The following is a 7,505-nucleotide window of genomic DNA, read 5'->3' on the forward strand; positions in this document are numbered from 1 at the left end:
ATTAGACATACTCCTTACTGTAAAATAATCTTCAAAAGCACCCCCCTATTAACTTTTCTGTAATAAAATGTATAAATAATATTTGTTGTCAGCTGCTGCGGCTGAAATTTTAATATGTGATTTTGGCTTTCAGAAATTATCTGTGTAGAAATTTAAATGTTATCCATAGTCCCACCAAATATGGCAGTCCCAAAATTTAGGGTTAATGTGTGTTTATGGGAAATGAGAGCCCTTATGTAAATGTGTCAGTGAGTGGGGAGGCCTTTCTCAGATAAAACAGAAGAACAGAACAGAAGAATATTCAAGCGTGAGCAACCATGATGCAGACAGAATATGTAACAAATCTTTTAGCAACCTCATGATTACGTGGGATGGTGGAAAATTCTTAAACAACCATTGTCTATAAACAATGTGTACTATAACAGGACAATTTCTTGATTTCTTATGCGAAGCTTCTGAGCAAACGAAGACAGTACAGGACTTAGACTGCTCAGCTACCATGACTGGTGACAGCATGGTATGGCCATTTCATAAAATTACTTAATTTCTTTAAGGAGAGTATGGTAATAAATAAATGTCTGTATTCTGAGACAAGTTAGCTTTCCTTACCTCACACTGCTCCTGCAGTTGTCTAATTTCTGTCCACAGTTGAGCCCGTTCCCTAAGGATGGTATCAACTCTCTCTTGCATTTGAGATACTCTGCATTCCATTACGGTGATAGTCAATTCACTGGTCTGCTTAAGGTACTTTAGCTCCTGCTGCAGGTCCTCAAGCTTCCTTCTCTAAACAGATAAAAGAGCACTTCATGTTATGAACTACATTATTACCTCAATGGTAGTTTGAGTTTTGCAAGGTGTAGAATGCTTGTTTGGAAAGACTCTCCACTTTAAAGTCAACCTTACTTGCATGTGGTTCAACTTGGTATAACAAACGAGGGTCAGGCACAGAGTCATGGTGGTACATTCATTGTAGCTGGTGTTAATGAAACGGTTACTGCCTAATTCGGGGCAATCAAGTCAGGAACGTTAACTACTACATCTGGCTGGCAGGAAATACAGTCACAGACATATGAGCGACATTAGTTTCAATTTGGTTGTGATTTTACTTTATAGGAGCGTTTGCTACCCTACAGAATGTCCCTTAGTCACTACATGCATGAAGCAGATGGAAAAATGCTGAACAGATTCTCATGAAATATATTTGGGAGTTTTACTGAATTTTGTCAACACATCCAATTTTTTATTAAAATCAGGAAAACATAATAGGGGAAAGGCACTTAAGATTACGCTCTTAATGTATTTATGACCATAAACACATTATTTTTGTGACCCATGAAAAACTGCATTTATTAAATAAAACTCCCAACCCTCAAGAACACAAAACATGTCAAAAGCGTTACAAAAATTAAATAGTTTGTCTTTAAATGACGATTGGCAAATACGCAGTCTTACAGGCAATGTCCACTAAGATGCGCGTTAGCATACGTCGCATTTGAAGGGTCCGAAGCCTTCGTAGCTTGAACAGTCTTCATGCCAACATTGTTTACACGCACTGCATTGCACCCAGTCCTCAGTAATGGACTCTTCATAGGCTTCGTCACAACCAGGACAGTTAATTTTCTCTTCTTCTGCAGCTGCAGAACAAGTTGACGCTACTGAAGGGCCGTCGTAACGAAGAGTTTTGCTGCCCTGTTTGTTAGTGCTTCGCTCTCTCCTCATTGCTAGAAGAGTGTTCTTGTATGGAGAGGAAGTTAAACCTCAGACTTTTTAGCAGTCCTCTTCCGCTTCTTCGTCTGCACTGCCTTCGATAATGGTGAGATCATAGCAGGTGAGACTTGTGGCTCCTCAACTATCACAGGTTGAACTGTTAAGGACACTTCATTACCATTTTCATTGTTCACTGAAACGTGTCTTCTGCACACCAGGGCAGAATGTCACTTCTGACGGTGCAAAGTCTTCATCTGAGAAGACATTCCTGTTAACCGGATGAATTCTCGTTGTCTCAAATGGACGTACTGCTATTTTCATGTTTGCCACTCTCTCATAGACTGATCTGAAGATACTGGCAACGTTGGTTTGAGCAATTGCAGTGCCAGGATGGTTCACTAACCATCTGTCAGCCTCATGGGCGTAGGCTTCCTTCAGAGGCCCGAAAAAGCCAACATCTAAAGGCTGAAGCCTGTGGCTTGCATGGAATGGTAAAGACAGAAGAGAACAGCTTCAATACTGCAATGGGCGCGCAGTCTTACAGACATCTACGTAAGTTACACCTTTTGGCCAATAGCTGGCAGACGCCTTCACGCAAGCAAACAGTGAGTAGTTCACATCTTAGGCTATGTGTTCACCTTGAAACAGGAATAATTATATCCAAGAAAATATTATTACAATTTGCAAGAAAGCTTGCCTTCTTAATATTCAGATTTATATCAAGATTGATGAATTGTAATTCCTACCTGATAAATCTTTATTAAACCACGTTCAGGAAAATTCTTTACACAGTTGAACACTAACCCACGACCTTCGTCTCTCGACAGAACGTCGCCAGTCAGCAGTGCTGCCAACTACAAGAAAATGCCACTGCGCTTCTTAAGAGTCTGCGCAATCATAAGTGCCTTTCCCTTATACACTTCAGAAAAATATCCAAATTTGACCGTAACAAATATCTTCGAAATTGCTCAGCCCCTTACACTTATATGTGAGTCCGAACATCATTGGAGAGCGACAATCTTGCTTTTATGTTTTTTTTTCTTGGAGTGTACTGATTTAAGCACATTTATAACATAAAGATTAAACAGCAGGGACGAATAAGCCAAACACAAGAATTGAAATTAGCAAAGCCAAAAATGCAAGTAAACAAGAATGAAACAAACCCCCATAAAATAATTAATTCCGTCCCACTATTTACCTTTCCAACATCGAAATCCTCCAGCGCTTTCAAACCAAGACTCTCCTATTCATTGTGACAGCACCTCGGTACATAAACAATCATAGGATCCATGAAGTTCTACAAATGAACACAGTATTTTATGAAATATAAAAGTGGAAAAAGCCACTTTATTGGGGCTCGAACCCGTGACTTTCCGGCTGATTGTGTACCGCCTCAACCAACTACGTTACCGCGTGCCCCCATGTGGAATACCAAATGCTTAAGTAATTTAGAAAACCACACTAATGTGCTAGCAGCATACCTACTACGCCAGGCATGTCGAAGGCGTCGATGGCGGGACGATTTTTGGTCATCTCATAACCCTATAAGCAAAGTATACATGAAAAGCGTGTAAATTCACTCGTAATATAATATGATTATATTCAGATTTTGAAGGGAAAATACGTATTAAGGTAGTCTGTACTTTCAATGTATGTTGTTTTTACAACAAACATCCTGTGTCGTGTTATTTTTACCAATATTTTTGCTTAAAGCGACGTATGACGATAGGAAGAGATGGTAGATCACTGCCACTTTTGACGGTTTTGACACTAAAAAGTCGATCACAGCCTGTTTGAAGTTGGACATGCCTGTACTAGACCATACAGACACTACACGCAGACTGAAAAGATACACCGTCCTAACTCTACCAGACAGACCTGAGTAAAACCCCAATACAGAATTAAAATGATACCTAAGTCAAAAGAAAAAAGTATATGAGTTACGCCACTAGGAATGACTCATTCACGAGATTCACGACCCAGTACTTATTAAACGTATACATTTATTGCGATTCTGCAGATTATGTAGATTGAATGTGTGAAAGGAAACCTATTTACTTACTTTGCTTGCGCTGCGACAACCAACTATTCTTTTAAAGAAGCTCTTGATCTTCATGATGGAAAGAGATGAAATCAGTTTTTCACACTGCGCTCTTGCAACCTTTTTCTTCCCAGCGTCTCAACAGTAGAACGGTCTGTGTCTACAAGATAACTGCTCGCAAAGGGACGTACGCAGAAAACTGTGACTCTCTGCTCTCGCAGAGACGTATTTATAGCGGGTGTTACGTAACAGTAGCTGCGCCCGAAAACCCCTTCTACTGCTGCAGACGTTGCAGAGACGTGGCAGTTACGTGGCAGTGATGTGGCGTAACAATAGTAGTGACGCTGGAAAACCCAGTCTACTGTTACGGGCGTAACATAGTAACATACATGCATAGATACATACATACACACATACATACATAGATACATAATTTCACAGATCCATTGTCCGGAAACCGGACCGGATTTGAATTCGTCAGCAAAATGACATTGCAAAATGCAATCTAGTCTCAACAATTAAAATAGTCAAGAATTATAAAATGAAAATACAATAATAAAATAAAAAGCAATCACATAACAAATCTAGATAATACATAATCTTGGAAAGACAACAATAATGTATTATGCTTGCCTGTATTCCATGTATTCATCTACCGAATAAAATGCATTTAAAATAAGATAATCTTTTAGCCTTTGTTTAAAAGTATTATTATTGTCTTTCAAAGAATGTATATTGTAGGGCAAGTTATTAAAAATTATAATGGATGAAAAATGCACACTCTTTTGAATGGAAGATAATATCACAAAGGAAACATGTAGTTTATTATGCCACATAGTACTTAATTTGTGTAGGCCATTATTCACCTGGATTTTTTAGTACAAATAAGACAATGGAATATATATATAAACAGGGGACAGTAAGTATGCCCGTTGTCTTAAAGCCTTCCCTACATGAACTCCTAGGCCCTGGTCTTAAAAAAACTCTTAATGCTCTTTTTTGTACAGTAAATATACTTTTCACTGATGAAGAAAAGCCCCAAAAAATGATACCGTAATTAAGTTGAGCCTGCACACGAGAAAAGTAAACCGTACGTAAGACTTGTCCACTCACCGTAGGCTGCAATTTTCTAAGCAGGAAAATTGCAGTACTTAATTCTTTTTATTAAATTTATCCGAACATTTTTCCCACTTAAAGATGACTGTCACGGCACACACCCAAGAAATTAACACTTTCATCAATATTAAGAACTTGATCATTATATTCCACATGTAATGGATAGTCCATGGTCATAGGCGTAGTAAATTTAATTACATGCGTCTTCTTTAGATTAAGGACTAATTGATCATCTTGAAACCATTCATAGATATGATTCATTATTTTATTTATTTTATGATTCAATGTGGTGATGTCTTTTGAGGAAACAATAATGGTGGTATCATCCGCGTAAAGAATGATATGAGCCAAACCATCTAGAGTACTTGGCAGGTCGATAATGTAAACATTAATTAGTAATGGTCCCAAAACAAAACAAAACATAGCAAGCCACAATATCAGCAGCAGTGCCCAGTTTGTAATTCTGTATTTAAGCATCCTGTTGCAGGCCATATTAAAACGCCTATGTATAACACAGTCCGTCAATAATGAAACAAATTGTTCCTTTTTGTTTCACTTACACTTTTAACCCAACTTGTTTCGGTCCTAGATGACCATATCCGGGTGTCCTAATGTATTTAAACTGGTACACTGCATTAATATGCACTAAAATCACACGCTGTAGTCCACTTTTAATAATATAAAATCGAATCTTAATAGAAGACAACACCACACGCTGCTAGAGGGAAGAAGGCACAAGCAAGAGGCATATTAGGGATTGCAGAATAATGGGTTAACGAACATAAAGGAACAAGCTGCTGCAATAAAACAAATGGTGATAACATATAGTTCCAAACAAGTGGACGACACCCCTTGTGAAGTGGAATAGAATGTTACAATAACTAACGAAAATATTTTAATAGAAAATTTTAAAGGATTGTAAATAAATATATATATATATATATAAGTATGAAGTTCTTGTAAGAATTAATCGCCTACTTTCAAGAGAGAGNGGGGGTTTTCATATGTCGATTTAGCAAAATGGGCGGAAGAAAGGTTATTAGAGCGGAGGTTGATGATTCGCCTGTCTTCCTCCATTTCTTTTCAAAATAAAATGCTGAAGGTTACAAAACCACAGTTAACTATCCCATTGAATATAACTGATTGGATGATATGGCTTGCCGGTGTATGTGGAATGGCAAGGTGTGAATTTGACGGGTTTTTGCAAGACCCCTGTGTGTTGTCCTGACAACTTTAGCTAGCTGTGTGAGGCCTGAATATATATCTAGAATTGGACCAAGCTGAATGAAGTGTAGCCATCATGATTTTGTAATATGTGACATGTTTTATATACAGCCTTGCGGGGAGATGGTTGGATCCATGAAGTAAAAAATAAATGTAAAATGTAAAATGTAAAATTGTGAAACTGCGGCTAATTCCACACTTGACCATTAAATTTCGCGTGTGGTGCTACGATGTAGTGATTTGTCGTGGGAAAGTGGGAAAAAGATAAAGGGTTCTCCAAGCTAGAAATTGGTAAGCTGCAAGAACGAATGTGTATGTTAGAAAACTAAGTAGTTTTGGCAGTAATAAGAACCCAAAATATATACCAGAAGACAAGCAAACTGCCAATATTTGAGGTAAATGTACAATATTAAACAATTCATGTTATAAAACGGGTTGTAACTGAAACATAACCTCAATGATTGCCATTTCGCCCTTCACCGTTACTTCTATGCTGTGCAAATGGTTGGGATTTGTTTCTTCGAAGCTGTTGTTTTATGTTACACAGAACAAATCCCCATTACAGTTTGACAGTGGTAGAGAATGTAGAATATGTTTTTGTGAGTAGATACCATTTTTCATGTATGTCTATTTGTATCAATTTTCTTTCGTCCAGATCCTGTAAATGTCATGAATGGTACAAAAGACAAAAATGAAACTGCGGTATAGAGGGAACAGAAGAGTAAGAATGCCAATAAGAAGGTATTATAAAGACTCAAGTTGCCAGCTGGAAAAGAGTATGTAAGTATTACTGACAAGCTTGTTCCACCAAATGTATTCTTTACACTCCTTGCAACTTCACATTAAAGTGCAGAGGACAGAGGAGAGAGAATTTTTAAGGATATTTATTAATTAAACTTGGATATAAAATTAGCAATTCTTATGAATCATGTTCAGGTTGTTCCAAATAGCTAAACTATGAAAAATGCCAAATGTCTCAACATAGTTGTACCAGACGTTATAAATTGTCATCATTTGGTAATGCCAAAGATTCAGTACTCTGCGAAACCTTTTCAAACAAACACTGTATGTTAGTGATGGAGAAAATGTATTAACTGTGAAAAGAAACACAGTGGCAGTCCAGTTTCAGATAACTGTTGCCACCATTAGCCTTAACAAAACACACTTAGATGACATCAGATTGAAATGTGATTTCATTAGTGACTTCTCTGCATGTAATTCTCATAACAGTAAAAAAGATAATAGTAGCAAACAGTAACTTCCTCCTGGTCTGAAATTCCATGAGCTTGCACACTTTATAAAGAATGATTCAGTTAACTGCAAGTGTCTGCATGAATGTTTGGAGCACAGATATAGCTTCTTGAGGGGCATACCTCATCAAGTAAAACATTTGAAGGTCAAACAGAAACATGAAGAT

The 7,505-nt window shown here is 37.6% G+C and overlaps 1 protein-coding gene and 1 long non-coding RNA gene across 3 annotated transcripts in view; one reads left to right on the forward strand and one right to left on the reverse strand.

Annotated features, from left to right (window-relative positions):
- Nucleotides 1-582: 582 nt before the first annotated feature.
- Nucleotides 583-5,506, reverse strand: LOC111865296. Its single transcript, XR_002842963.2, has 3 exons — nt 5,425-5,506; nt 3,770-4,092; nt 583-783 (listed from the first exon to the last, which is right to left on the reverse strand). It is a non-coding gene; the product is annotated as an uncharacterized LOC111865296 (long non-coding RNA).
- A 198-nt stretch (nt 5,507-5,704) lies between these two features.
- The window catches only part of LOC111865295, a 29,687-nt gene continuing 27,886 nt past the window's right edge, over nt 5,705-7,505 (forward strand). Inside the window, exons 1-4 of one of the 2 annotated variants that reach the window (XM_023853193.2) lie at nt 5,705-5,810; nt 5,854-6,109; nt 6,200-6,483; nt 6,744-6,868. The gene's annotated coding sequence lies outside the window, so the exon portion shown is untranslated. Of the gene's footprint in view, nt 5,811-5,853; nt 6,484-6,743; nt 6,869-7,505 lie in introns of both variants that reach the window. The other variant, XR_004513118.1, reaches the window with a different exon arrangement.

The sequence above is a fragment of the Cryptotermes secundus genome, unplaced genomic scaffold, assembly GCF_002891405.2.
Source record: "Cryptotermes secundus unplaced genomic scaffold, Csec_1.0 scaffold3099, whole genome shotgun sequence".
Lineage (NCBI taxonomy): Eukaryota > Metazoa > Arthropoda > Insecta > Blattodea > Kalotermitidae > Cryptotermes > Cryptotermes secundus.